The 14,285-nt window shown below is 40.8% G+C and overlaps 1 pseudogene; it reads right to left on the bottom strand.

Moving 5' to 3' along the window:
* Window positions 1-406: 406 nt before the first annotated feature.
* Window positions 407-912, bottom strand: LOC122425550 (annotated as a pseudogene).
* Between the last annotated feature and the right edge of the window lie 13,373 nt (window positions 913-14,285).

Below are 14,285 nucleotides of genomic sequence, written 5' to 3'. Positions count from 1 at the left end.
AGGCACAGGGGATCTTAAATCTTCATTGTGGCATGCGGGATCTTTAGTCGAGGCATGTGGCATATAGTTCTCTGACAAGGGCTCAAACCTGGGCCCCTGTGTTGGGATTGTGAAGTCTTAGCCACGGGGCCACCAGGCAAGTCCCCAGATTGCTTTCTTATACTGCAATGTACTGTGTGTTCAGATATCATCCAATCTACCTCACGTACCCCGTGCAAACTGGAACTTGAAAAATCGGTGGGGAAAAATCATGTTACTGCTGCTACTGCAATTTGCAGTTATAAAATGTAAATAACAAAATTTCCTTTCTCTCTGACTCAGGAAACTTATGTCTTCTACTAGCAGCCCCAGAAGTGTGGCAGGATAACCTGCAGTTCAGCTCCACAGCCAAATTATATCAGGGGAGTCAAGAGACATCAGAAAATTTGATTGTACTGCATATGCTTCTTGGCCCAGCCCGTCTTACTTTTCTTTTTGTCTTGTTTGGCCATCTTGGCATTCTGACCTCTTACTTTCCCAGCATAGGCCGGGAACCATGGACTTCACCTCCAAGACTTTGGCCAGCTACTTCCAGAATGTTCTTCAGAGTCTCCATCCCACACTGGCCCAGGGCAGCCTCCTCATCTAGGGGCATGGCTACCAGGAGCAGGACTTGATCTTCTGAAGTGATGCTCTCCACGAGACTACATGCACATTGATTTGGGTGACTGTCTCCTGGCCAGTCACCTTGAGAGTGTGTAGCTCCCAGGCGTGGACAAACAGCTGCCTGTTGGCGACTGGGTTGTGGACACCACTGCTGCTACTGTGAAGATGGAGTTGAGAAAGAGTCATTATTTGTTGTTTTTCTCTCAAAATCCTTATATTTTGGTTACTCAATTTCTTCTGATAGAATTTAATGTTTTCATTTTATGTAATATTTCTGTAGATTTCTGTTACATTTTCCTTTTGTTTCTGTTTAAATGTCTCATTTGTTATATATATTTATGACAGATATCAATTATATTGCTATTTTTAATATAACATTTGGAAGTTATTGTAAGTTCATTTTGGTTGCCTGGAAACTGCTGTGTGGCTGTGCTGTTTGAAAGGGTTACAGAAGCCTGGTCCAGGTCCTGTGAGGGCTTCTACTCCTGGTTCCTCCCCCATGTCTCTTTCCTTCTCTCCTACTTTCTATCCCAGGCTTCAGGTCCACCAGATACTCTGAGGGCTTCCCAGGTGGCACTAGTGGTAAAGAACCCACCTGCCAATGAAGGAGACACAAGAGAGGCAGGTTCGATCCCTGGGTCGGGAAGATCCCCTAAGGACACGGCAACCCACTCCAGGGGATCTTCCCAACCCAGGAATCAAATCCTCATCTCTTGCATCTCCTGCATTGGCAGGTGGGTTCTTTTCCATTGGCGCCATAAGTATGTGACTGGGAAGTCCACATGTATGAGTCTACTGAGCACTTCAAGTAGGTTCGTGTGACTGAAGAAATGAATTTTTAATTTTATTCCCTTTTTAATTTAATAGATAAAGGAAAATTTGATTTTTTTGAAATTTAATTTTTATTAAACTTTAGTTTTAATTAAAAGTTAAATTTTGAATTAAATTAAATAGCCACAGGTGGACTCCTTGCTATCATATTAGACAAGACAACCTTGACCCTGGTCTATGGGATAGAAGGAGCTTCTGGTCAGGGCTCCATCCTCTCATCTTCTCAGTCTTTTCCTTCTAATTTTGTAACTTTATGAGCCCTGCATGTCTCATTCTTCACACAGACGATTCCTGGACTGTTGTAAAGTCAGGGCAACTCCTAGGTCAATACATTTCCTTTTTGCCTCTGAATTTCATCCACAGAATATTAGCATGCTAATCACTCAATCACAAAACTGAGTCAATTCTCTTCGGAGATTTATGCTTCTTTCTGTACATTGTGTTCTCTTCTAAACTATTTTGGTCAATTTGGAATGAGGGAAACTTTCAGACATTCTGATCTTCAGTTTATCTTCACAGTTTTGTTTCCGCACTGAAATACCTGTTTGTTACAGCTACCTTCCCCTTTGTGGGCGAGTGTGCATGCTAAGTCACTTCAGTCGTGTCCAACTCTGTGCCACCCTATGGACTGTAGCCCGCCAGGCTTCTCTGTCCGTGGGATTCTCCAGGCAAGAACACTGAAGTGGGTTGCCATGCCCTCCTCCGGGGGATCTTCCTGACCCAGGGATTGAACGCAGATCTCTTAAGTCTTCTGCATTGGCAGGCAAGTTCTTTACCACCTCGCGCCCCTCCCTTCTAATTCTCTTGACTTTTTTTGTTTTTTGTTTTCAAGGTAGTGGTTTAGCTACAACTGCAATAGCACCAGCAGCATCCAGGGACCAGGCAGCCACAGATGCGGACATGTGACCTTAACGCTAGTGTACAGTTCTTCTCTCCTTGTTTCCAGCTTACCAGCTACCCACCAATGGAGGCGAGACTATCCTAAAGGTAAAGTTACTGATTTTTATTGACATTAAAAAGTCCAAATATGCATGTTTTAGTCTTAAAGGTAGCCAGGTATCCTGGCAAATGGATATCTGTAGTTCAGACCACAGTTAGAGAATCTGCATTCTTCTCAAACACATGTTAATCCATTGCCAAAACTGATAACATATGAAGCCGTGAATTTGCAACGTATTTCAGTAAATCAAATCTCATTCCAACCACATTATTTCAACAGTGTAATTAAGTTTAGAGATCACCCAGGCAAAGAGAACAAAAGAGCCCATATGTTTGGAAATTTACAACTAGGCATTTCAATAACTGATCAAAGAAGAAATCATACTGGGAATGCTTTTTTTTTTTTTTTTAGCTAGCTCCAGTTCTATTTTAGTTTCTGTCACATTTCCTCAAGTCTAAAGACTTGTTTTTAAGCTTGGGAGGGCATCTCTAGCCTGGCCTCAGTGTGGCAAACAGACCATACATTTAAGTATCCCCATGATGATTTCTCCATTTTCTTCCTGTGCAGCCGCTTCATCTCTGACATACCCAGCTGCTTCCAGCCACCCAGACAGCCACTGTCCTCTCTTTCCACAGCTCAGGGTGATAGCCCCCTCTGCCTGGGCTTACAATTGTCCTTGTGCTCTGCTGGAAAACGCCTCCAGGCAGAGAGCTAGTGTTGGCTCAGCCAGTTTCTTTCTTTGCTTTCAGGAAACATAGTCCTCTGTCACTTGTGGTAAAGTGTCTGAAAATAGTTGGTTTATATATTTGTATTATTATGTTATATATTTATTTATGCTTCCCTGGAGGCTCAGCGATAAAGGATCCACCTGTCAAGGCAGAAGTCAGATACCTGGGTCAGGAAGAGCCCCTGGAGAAAGAAATGGCTACCCACTCCAGTATTCTTGCCTGGAGAATCCCATGGACAGAGGAGCCTGGCAGGCTACAGTCCACAGGGTTGCAAAGAGTTGGACATGACTTAGCGACTGGATAACAGCAACAACATTTATTTCTATGTAAAAATTATGTATTTTATTGTTTTCCAGTAGTTTGTGTATCAAATTGCATCCCTGCTGAGGCCTGTCCACCGCTGGACAAATATGCAGTGGACGTAAGGGCATTTTCTCTTTTGCTCAGTCTTATCCTCCTGTCTTCTCTCCTCACATCCTGGGCAGCTAACAGAGCCTACTCTACATGATCAGTCTTTTACTAAAGGGAGAAAAAGCCCCAAATTATTTCAAACTGTTCCTGCCATCTGTCCAAAAAATTGCTGAGTAAAGGTTTTTCAAAATTGCCTGTGTGTGTGTGTGTATTGGCAGAAGACCATATAAAAGGAAAAAAAAAATCTAAATTGAGATTTTAATAAAGCATTCTGGCTAAAAACTCCGTAATTACTGCATTAGTTTAATTTAATCTCTCTCTCTTTCTCTCAGCATGAACATTGTTGAATATTGTGTGCCTGTGATAATTAATGTTATATGTCAACTTGACTGGGCCAGAGGGTTCCCAGGTATTTGTTTAACCATTATCCTAGGGGTGTCTGTGAGGGATGTTTCTGAATGAGATTAACATTTGAATCAGTAGGTTGAATAAAGCAAATTGCCCTCCTCATTGTGTGGCACCACAAACAATTCACTGAAGGCCTTAAGAGAACAGAAAGGCTGAGTCAGGGAGAATTTATTCTCTCTGTCCTTGTGGCTGTCTTCATTAGGCATCTCCTGCCTTTGTACTTGGGACTTGGAACCACATCATCAGCTCTCCTGGTCTCCAGTTTGTTAACTGTGGAGTGAGCCAGTTCCTTTAACATCCAAAAAACTAAGATCATGGCATTCGGTCCCATCACTTCATGGCAAATAGATGGGGAAACAATGGAAACAATGACAGACTTTACTTTCTTGGGCTCCAAAATCACTGCAGATTGTGATTGCAGCAATGAAATTAAAAGATGCTTGCTTCTTGAAAGAAAAGCTGTGATAAACCTAGACAGCATATCAAAAAGCAGAGACATTACTTTGCCAACAAGGTCCATCTAGTCAAAGCTATGGTTTTTCCAGTAGTCACGTATGGATGTTGAGAGTTGGACAATAAAGAAAGCTGAACGCCAAAGAACTGATTCTTTTGAACTGTGGTGTTGGAGAAGACTATTGAGAGTCCCTTGGACTGCAAGGAGATCAAACCAGTCAATCCTAAAGGAAGTCATTCTTGAATAGTCATTGGAAGGACTGATGCTTAAGCTGAAGCTCCAATACTTTGGCCACCTGATGCAAAGAACTGATTCACTGGACAAAACCCTGATGCTGGGAAAGATTGAAGGCAGGAGGAGAAGGGGATGACAGAGGATGAAATGGTTGGATGGCATCACTGACTCGATGGACATGAATTTGAACAAGCTCCTGGAGTTAGTGATGGACAGGGAAACCTGGCGTGCTGCAGTCCATGGGCTTGCAAAGAGTCAGACACGACTAAGTGACTGGACTGACTGAACTAAGTTCTTTAAAAGAAATCTCTTTAAATATAAGTATATCAAGTTCTCTATTTTTACAGATTCTGTTTCTCCAGGGAATTCAAACTAATAGAGTGTCTTATTAAGTGATTTCAATTCTGTGAAGTCTTTTTGGCCAATTTACTTTACTGTATTCTTCATACTTTGCACAGTCTTTTTGGTGACTGCTGGTTCCTTATTGGGAATGTTATTGGGAATTTGGGGGAAAGGAGATGAAGACAGTTATGAAAGTAGGAGAACGAGGTTCACAGACTGTCATGTAGATGAGGACCAAGTTTTATTAAGATTGGCAATAGGAACTATTGTGGAGCCCTCTTCCAAGGTCACATGTGTGGTGCCCTGTACCAAGGTCACAGGATAAAAATCTCTGGAACTGACCAAGCTCCATAGCACTGTTGCCATGAGCCTCTGGATCTAAACTGGCTAGTTCCCTGACCTCACATTAGGCAAAATACCCACCCTACTATCCACCCTGAAAGAAAGTGAAAGTGAAAGTCATTCAGTTGTGTCTGACTCTGTGTGACCCCATGGGCTATACAGTCCATGGAATTCTCTGGGCCAGAATACTGGGATCTTCCCAACCAAGGTACCGAACCCAGGTCTCCCACATTGCAGGCGGACTGTTTACCAGCTAAGCCACAAGGAAAGCCCAAGAATACTGGAGTGGGTAGCCTATTCCTTCTCCAGCAGATCTTCCTGACCCAGGAATCAAATCGGGGTCTCCTGCTTTGCAGGCAGATTCTTTACCTACTGAGGTATCAGGGAAGCCCTACTATCCACCCTAGAGCATCATAACCAGTCACCTAATGCCATCATTCCAGTAGGAATTTTCTCTGTCTTGAGGCTATAAAAATTGGCTGCAAGCCTTTGAAAGGAGTCGGCCCTCCCTTGAGCTGGCCCACTGTTCTAAGAGCATCTCTCACTCCAAAAACCTTTATTCTCCTCTCATTCTGCTTCATGTCTGGAAATTCTTTTCCAACCCACGCACAAACCACTACACCTTTCACTTTTTCCAGCAGTATACACATCATCTAAAATGAAGAATGAATGCATTTCACCAATATCCAAATCATAGTCGATGGAGAGAAAATGAACATGGTGGGAATTCAAACTTCATCCTAGCTACTCAAGAATTTTTGATAAATCACATTTCCCTCATATGTTAAGTTTTGATATATTTTGTAAACGCATGACATAACATTTGTGATCTTCATTCATAAATGTGTTAGCTTGCTAAGACATCTAATTTCCTAAGATGTTATCTGTCTTCACCTGTTTATTGAAATAATCTAAAGCTGACCTTAAGTTGTGCTTCCTCTTGTAGTCAACTTGACTTTGAACTTCTGTTTTCATTTTAATGATTGCTTTCCTGAGGAATCAACTTTTTATATATGCATTTCATATGATTATTTCTGTGGGTATATCAAGAAAATGTGAGACTGGAATGCAGAAGGGAGAAAAGAAAGGACATTAGAAAAGAGAATACTCCTTGATATCTAGGAGGATTGAGGAAATAACACAGTGGGCTGGTATTATGGGTTGAATTTGTTGTCATTCAGTCGCTAAGTCATATCTGACTCTTTGCAACCCCATGGACTGCAGCACGCCAAGGCTCCTCTATACTCCACTATCTCCCAGAGTTTGCTCAAATTCATGTCAGTTGAGTCTGTGATGCTATTTAAACTTCTCATCCTCTAATGCCTCCCTTCTCCTTTTGCCTTCAGTGTTTCCCAGCATTAGGGTCTTTTCCAGTGAGCTGGCTCTTTGCATGGCCAAAGAATTGGAGCTTCAGCTTCAGCAACAGTCCTTCCAATGAGTATTCAGGGTTGATTTCCTTTAGGATTGACTGGTTTGATTCTGATGGGCTGAATGCTCTCACCCAGTGTTCATATGCTGAAGTCCTATCCCCTAGCACCCCAGAATAGGTCCTCATTTGGAAATAGGATCATTGGAGATGTCATTAGTAAAGATAAGGTCGGACTGGAGTAGGGTGGATCCTCAGCCCTGTATGATTAGTACCTTTATAAAAAGGGGACATTTGGACTTGATGGGCACAGGGAGAGCACCATGTGAACATGAAGGCAGAAATCAGGGTGATGTTTCTGAAAGCCAAGGAACGCCAGAGATGGACAGCAAGCCGCCGGAAGCTGGGAGAGAGGCAAGAAACTGCCTCTCCCCAAGAGACCTTGGAACCAATACTGCTGACACCTTGATCAAGTCTCAGAGATCGAAAACAATGCATTTCTGTTGTTTAAGCCACCTGTTTTGGGGACTTCATTAGGACAACCTCAGGAGTCCAATATAACTAGAATTCAGAAAATCTTGATTTTTGTCTTGGCATTTCTATTAAGTCTGTGATTTAGATAATGTTGATCACTGTCTGTTTTTTTATAGCTTCCTCAGCAAAAAAAAAAAAAAAATGAAGAATTGTGCTGAATCAATGTTTCTTTAATTTTTAAAATATAGATACACTCTCAAAAAGTATTGAGAACCCCCCAAAGTTTTCATGTGATTTTACATATGTTTATATTTACTATATTAAAATTAAACTGAGTAATTTTAACAAATATTTATTTATGAATTTATTTTAAAATAAGAACTACACTTAGTACAAGTTAAAATGAATAATATGATTACAGTATATTTTTATGACAACTATGTTTTATTAAACAAATAAACTTAGAAGTGCTTTACATTTTTGAAAATCTCTTCAGTGTCTAACCTACAATATCAATATATAGCTGAGTTCTTGAATACAGCTGGTTTCTTATATCTGCTTCTGCATTCCTTCATTTGCAATATGTTGTCTTCATTTAAGTATATAGAGAAAATCCAGTCACACACATTCATAGTTGGAAAAGTGAGAATTTTAATTACTCTTTTGAAAAGGGTGTGGATATTCTTTGATTTTATGCCAACACTCATCTTTTTTTTTAAAGGTAAGGTGTGCTATGGAATCTGATACTTACTAATGATATTTTTGTTGTCAGTTACATTAAAATTCTCTGAGCTATATTATACGTTAAATGGTTCTCCTACCTGTGTAAGATTTTGTGTCAAATGCTTTGGTCAAGCATTCAAAAGCTTTAAAAAATATCGACTTATTGAGTTATGCAACTGTTTTACATGCTGACACATTTCACTATTTAATATGAAAAACACCACATTTGTAAATAGGGTTTTAACCTCATGGTTGCAGATTTAGGTTTTCTAAGATTCTGTTTTTGTTTTTTTTGCTTGAAAGCTTAGGTTATATTGATACAAAAAAACCACAACATCAGTTATTTTTCCTAAAATGACCAGCTTACTTTATTTGGAGGTGAGCCAGGGCTGCTAAATTCCCAAGTCTGAAAACCATATGCCTATCAGTTGCTCTTTCAGACTGTTTTTCAATCATAAAGATGCTGCCCCATGGAGAAAAGAAGCTCACATCAGTTCTCAGTTTAAACAAGGGCACAAGCATTGCCCTCCAGAATCTGTGCTTCCATCCACTCTGAAAGCGTCCATGCATAATCTGCCATTTTGTCACACAGGTTAATGAAAATGCATGGATTATGGTATAGACATCTAATAATCAAAATAATTTTTACAGTTTCATCAAGGACATTCTTAAGTGACATTGACTTTTTTTCTCTGTAAGTGGGTTATGGTCCAAAACAAAACCCCTTAGCACAGTCTGGAGCCTTGCTGTGTGCTAAGGTGCATACCCACATTGCTTTTCCATCACTGTGATGGATGATGTGATGACCCAGAGCAGAAGGCAAACATCATCTTAATATTATTGTAAAAATAGTTTCTACCTCATGAGCCACTGTTTTCCCATGAAGTTATCTTAGGAGTCATTTTGTAATATGCTAAACACATTGATCAGGCTTCTAACTAATTTACTCAGTATCTAGGAATTGAAATATTTTGTGGGCAAGGAAAAAAGGCCACCTTATAACTCCCTGGGGCATTGAGGTCCTGGAGGACTTCAGGAGCCCCTTCAAATAATCTTGGCAGCATATGAAAGTTATAGGACTGAGTCAGTGCCCCAGCTAACAGATGGGGGTCAGATGGGTGGGCTTCCCAGGTAGCACTAGTGGTAAAGAGTCTGCCTGCAATGCAGGAGACACCAGGGACAAGCATTTGATCACTGGGATAGGAGGATCCCCTGCAGAAGGAAATGGCAACCCACTTCAGTATTCTTGCCTGGAAAATTCCATGGACAGAGGAGTCTGGAAGGCCACAGTGCAGGGGGTCACCAAGAGTCAGACACAACTGAGCACACACTTGTACAATGGTCAGATGAAACATTTTACTTTCTCCTGGCAAGAGGCATCCTGAATTGTCTGGGAAGGGAAGAATCATGAAGAAGAGCAGACCAACTCAGTGCAAATTCTGTCAACATAGCAGTCTTCTGTTATTTATGGACAAGAGCCAATGTATATTTTGAGTTTTATCTTCAGTAAAAACAGAAAATTTCTCTTGAGAAACCCAATTCTTTCTGAATATAAATAATTTAAAAAACTTTTGTAGTTACTTTTTATATCCAAATTCAATTTTTCAGCATTAACATTTAACTTGAAGGAGCAAGTTACAATTACTGTGAAAACATTTAATGAATATTTTAATAAAAACATTTATTCAAAGTGGATGAAAATAGTTATCTGTCTGAGTCATACATTAAGATTCACCAGGCCTATGCCCTAAAGGACATAACTGTAAAATTCAATTATCTTGTATCTATCTACATCCCTTGATATGTCAAGAGACATTTATTGTTGGTAATAAAATAATTTAATGATGCATATAGAGATTTTAATAGTGTCTGCTTGGAAAAATAAATTAGTATCAAATACAATAAAATTCCATTTGGTTTTTATAGGTAGCATGAATACTGAGTAGCTTTTGTTGTAAAGTCACAACTGAAGATAAATAAATAGGGGAAAAAAGAGAACTGATCCTAAAGGAAACTTGTTTTGTAATATTCTGTTTCAGTTTTATTGATCATTCAGTTATACGTGTTTGCAAGAGCCCTGCATTGTTGATAGAAACTGTATTTCCAGATTGTTTTAAAAGATTGTTAATAAATGCAATGTAAAGAAGAATCCACTGAGGAAGGCATTGTTCAGGAAGCAAATGTTTATCTATCTTAGTGATCTTCAAAGTGAAGTAACTTATTTAAATGGAACAGAGACCGGGGTTACTGAAAATTTACTGTCTTAGAAAGGAAGAAAAGGAAAAAGGAAGGAAGGCAAGGAGGGGAGGATTTTAAAAGTATTTGTTTCACATTTCTTCACATCTTTCACAATTCTTTGCAGATAGTAGGTATTGAAATATTTCTATGTCTCCCAATTGTTCAGCAAAATAGCAGGACATTATGATCTAGTTCATTGATTATCTCTCTAGTTTATTTAAAACATGTGATTATTATTTATTATTGTAATACAACTCTTCCACCAACCTACAGCTTAGACTCAGAAGACTGGTTCAAAGTGGAGTCAGTGATGATTTGAGGGATAACAGGCAACTCTCAGAAAAAGAATCAAAAGAGCAAACAAGACCAGGGCCAGAGAAACATTAAGTCTATTCCTGTTTCCATGATGGCTCAGAGGGCAAGGAATCCACCTGCAATGCAGGAGACACGAGAGACATGGGTTCGATCCCTGGGTCAGAAAGATCCCCTGGAGAAAGAAATGGCAACCCACTCCAGTATTTTGCCTGGGAAATCCCATGGAGCCTGGTGGGCTATAGTCCATGGGGTTGCAAAGAGTTGGACATGACTGAGCACACACACACAGGTAAAAGTACAGAAGCCAGTTTTCTAATGTTTAAAGGCTAAAAATATTTTAATAATTTTAATAAAAATGTTAAATTTAAAAATGTTAGCAAGCTGTTAAGATCTCTTCTCCCAAGCCAGCAAATACACCTTCCCTATGAATTCACAAAAATCTGTGAAAACCCATAGTTTTAACATAGTTGAAAATCAGGAAAATATAATTACTGAGTCTATTTATTTTTGCCCGTGCCTAAGTTTTTTTGTTGTTGTTCTACAGAAAGATGATTTAGGATGAGTAATAAAATAAAAGCATATATAAATCATTAATTGCTAATGCACTTATTTCTTAAAGTGTCTTTCTTTGACTATATTTCAGCACAGCCATGACCTGATAAAATTTTTCAAACTGTTTTTGGTCTTTTGGTGAAAATGGTACAGTATACAATCTTTTTAAAAGCTCTTGCTATTCTTAGACAATTTTTCATTAATTTCAATTTGAAGAAGCTTTGATCTGTTAAGACAGTAGCAACTGGAATTGTTAATAAGATTCTAAAAACAATTTTTAGGTTTGGAAATAAACCATTACTTCCCATAGTTCAAAACATTGCAACAGGGTCCAAACATGACATATCATCATAACCAAAGAATACAAATTATTTTAATTTTGTTGCATGAAATTCTATCAGTTATGCTGTTTTTTCCCACTATTTTTCAAGCAGTACACAGATCCACAAAATGTTCTTCAAGTTTTTATTCTTTAAAAAATTACAATGCTGAGATAGTAAAAATAAAACAAAAATATTTGTGTAGCTTTACTTATTCAAGTCTTTCTTTTGTTTAACACATACTTTAAACTGAAAGTATATTTGTCGAGGAGGAGCCAAGATGGCGGAGGAGTAGGACGGGGAGACCACTTTCTCTCCTACAAATTCATCAAAAGAATAACTGAACGCAGAGCAAACTTTGCAAAACAACTTCGGATCGTTAGCTGACGTCATCAGGCGCCCAGAAAAGCAGCCCATTGTCTTCGAAAGGAGGTAGGACAAAACATAAAAGATAAAAAGTGAGACAAAAGAGCTAAGGACGGAGATCCGTCCCGGGAACTCTTAGGCGGCATTGCTTGGGTTAGGGTCCGGGCCTGAGTGTCCTGAGGACAATCGGAGGGAGCTTCTGTGAGTTGCCAACTTGAACTGTGGGAGACCAAGAGAGAGTAAATTAACCGGCCGAACACACTGCCCGCCGTTCGCAGAACAAAGAGACCGAGAGGGTCCAGAGAGGAGCTCCCAGGCTGCGGACCGGCCCAGCCCCGCCGGAGGCAGGAGGCAGGGGGGAGGGGAAGGTCGCAGCCCCGCCGGAGGCAGGGGGGAGGCCCAGCCCCGCCGGAGGCAGGAGGCAGGGAGGAGAGACACAGGGCGCAGGCACCCGACCGGCGCGGGCGGGGACTGGGGCTGGGGATGCGGAGGGCAGAAGGCGCAGGCACCCGACTGGCGCCAGCGGAAACTGAAACTGGGTCCGTGGAAGGGAGTGGGCGCGCCACACCTGGGGAGAGTGCGCCCACCAAGCCCCTGGCTGCCTGGACCGCTCGGATGGGGAAGGCACAGAGAGCAGGTGCAGCTTTTGGTTCCGCGCTTTTGTGGAACACCTGAGGGCTGGAACCTCGCGCAGCGCGGGGCGCGCTCCATATAGAACAGCCGGGAGCCTGAGCAGCGCAGACGGAGAAAGCAGCCTCAGCCCCTCCCGGCAGCCCCAGCCCATCCCTGCGGCGCAAGCCTGTCGCCACAGCGCCAGCCTCTCCCTGCAGCGCAAGCCCCTCCCCGCAGAGCGACGGAACTAGCTACCTGACTAAGAGTCCACCTCCGCCCGCCTGTGTCAGGGCGGAAATGAGACTCTGAAGAGACCGGCAAACAGAAGCCAAATAAACAAAGGGAACCGCTTCAGAAGGGACTGGTGCAACAGATTAAAATCCCTCTAGGAAACATTGACTACACCGGAAGGGGCCTGTAGATATCGAGAAGCGTAAGCTGGAACGAGGAGCTATCTGAAACTGAGCCGAACCCACACTGACCGCAACAGCTCCAGAGAAACTCCTAGATATAATTTTACTTTTTTCTTTTTTTTTTCTTTTTTCTCTTTTTTTTTTTAATTTTTTCTCTTTTATTTTCCTTTAAAATCCCCTATTACTCCCCCATTACTCCTTAACTTTTTAATTAGGGGGGAAAAATTTTTTTTTTCCTTTTTTTTTTTTTCTTTCTTTCTTTCTCTTTCTTTTTTTTTCTTTTTTCTTCTTTTTTTTCTTTCCTTTTTCTCTTCTATTTTCTATTTTTCTTTTTCTCTTATTTCTTTTAAAGTCCTCTAGTACTCCTCTACTACTCCTTAATTTTCATTTTCAATACACTATAACCTTACAAAAAAAAAAGAAGAGAAGCCCTATTTTTAAACCGAAGATTATTCTCTCCCAATCTTGACTCTCTGTTTTCTACCTCAGAACACCTCTATTTCCTCCTTTCCCCTTCTCTTCCCAATCCAATTCTGTGAATCTTTGTAGGTGACTGGGCTACGGAGAACACTCTGGGAACAGACAGCTGCGTAGATCTGTCTCTCTCCTCTTGAGTCCCCCTTTTTCTCCTCCTGCTCATCTCTATCTCCCTCCTCCCTCTCCTCTTCTTCATGTAACTCTGTGAACCTCTCTGGGTGTCCCTAACGGGGGAGAATCTTTTAGCCATTAACCTAGAAGTTTTCTTATCAGGGCTGTATAGTTGGAGAAGTCCTGAGACTACAGGAAGAATAAAACTGAAATCCAGAGGCAGGAGACTTAAGCCCAAAACCTGAGAACACCAGAAAACTCCTGACTACATGGAACTTTAAGTAATAAGTGACTGTCCAAAAGCCTTCATACCTACACTGAAACCAACCACCACCCAAGAGCCAATAAGTTTCAGAGCAAGACATACCACGCAAATTCTCCAGCAACGCAGGAACATAGCCCTGAACATCAACATACAGGCTGCCCAAGGACACACCTAACACATAGACCCATCTCAAAACTCATTATTGGGCACTCCATTGCTCTCCAAAGAGAAGAAATCAAGTTCCACGCACCAGAACACTGACGCAAGCTCCCCTAACCAGGAAATCTTGACAAGCCAATCGTCTAACCCCACCCACTGGGTTAATCCTCCACAACAAAAAGGAACCACAGACCTCCAGAATACAGAAAGCCCACTCCAGATACAGCAATCTAAACAAGATGAAAAGGCAAAGAAATACCCAACAGGTAAAGGAACATGAAAAATGCCCACCAAGTCAAACAAAAGAGGAGGAGATAGGGAATCTACCTGAAAAAGAATTTAGAATAATGATAATAAAAATGATCCAAAATCTTGAAAACAAAATGGAGTTACAGATAAATAGCCTGGAAATAAAGATTGAAAAGATTCAAGAACTGTTTAATAAAGACCTAGAAGAAATAAAAAAGAGTCAATTAAAAATGAATAATGCAATGAATGAGATCAAAAACACTTTGGAGGGAACCAAGAGTAGAATAACGGAGACAGAAGATAGGATAAG

Source organism: Cervus canadensis, chromosome 23 (genome assembly GCF_019320065.1).
Source record: "Cervus canadensis isolate Bull #8, Minnesota chromosome 23, ASM1932006v1, whole genome shotgun sequence".
Taxonomy (NCBI): domain Eukaryota; kingdom Metazoa; phylum Chordata; class Mammalia; order Artiodactyla; family Cervidae; genus Cervus; species Cervus canadensis.
The sequence above is the reverse complement of the archived record's forward strand: the minus strand, read 5'-3'. Positions and strand labels throughout refer to the sequence as shown.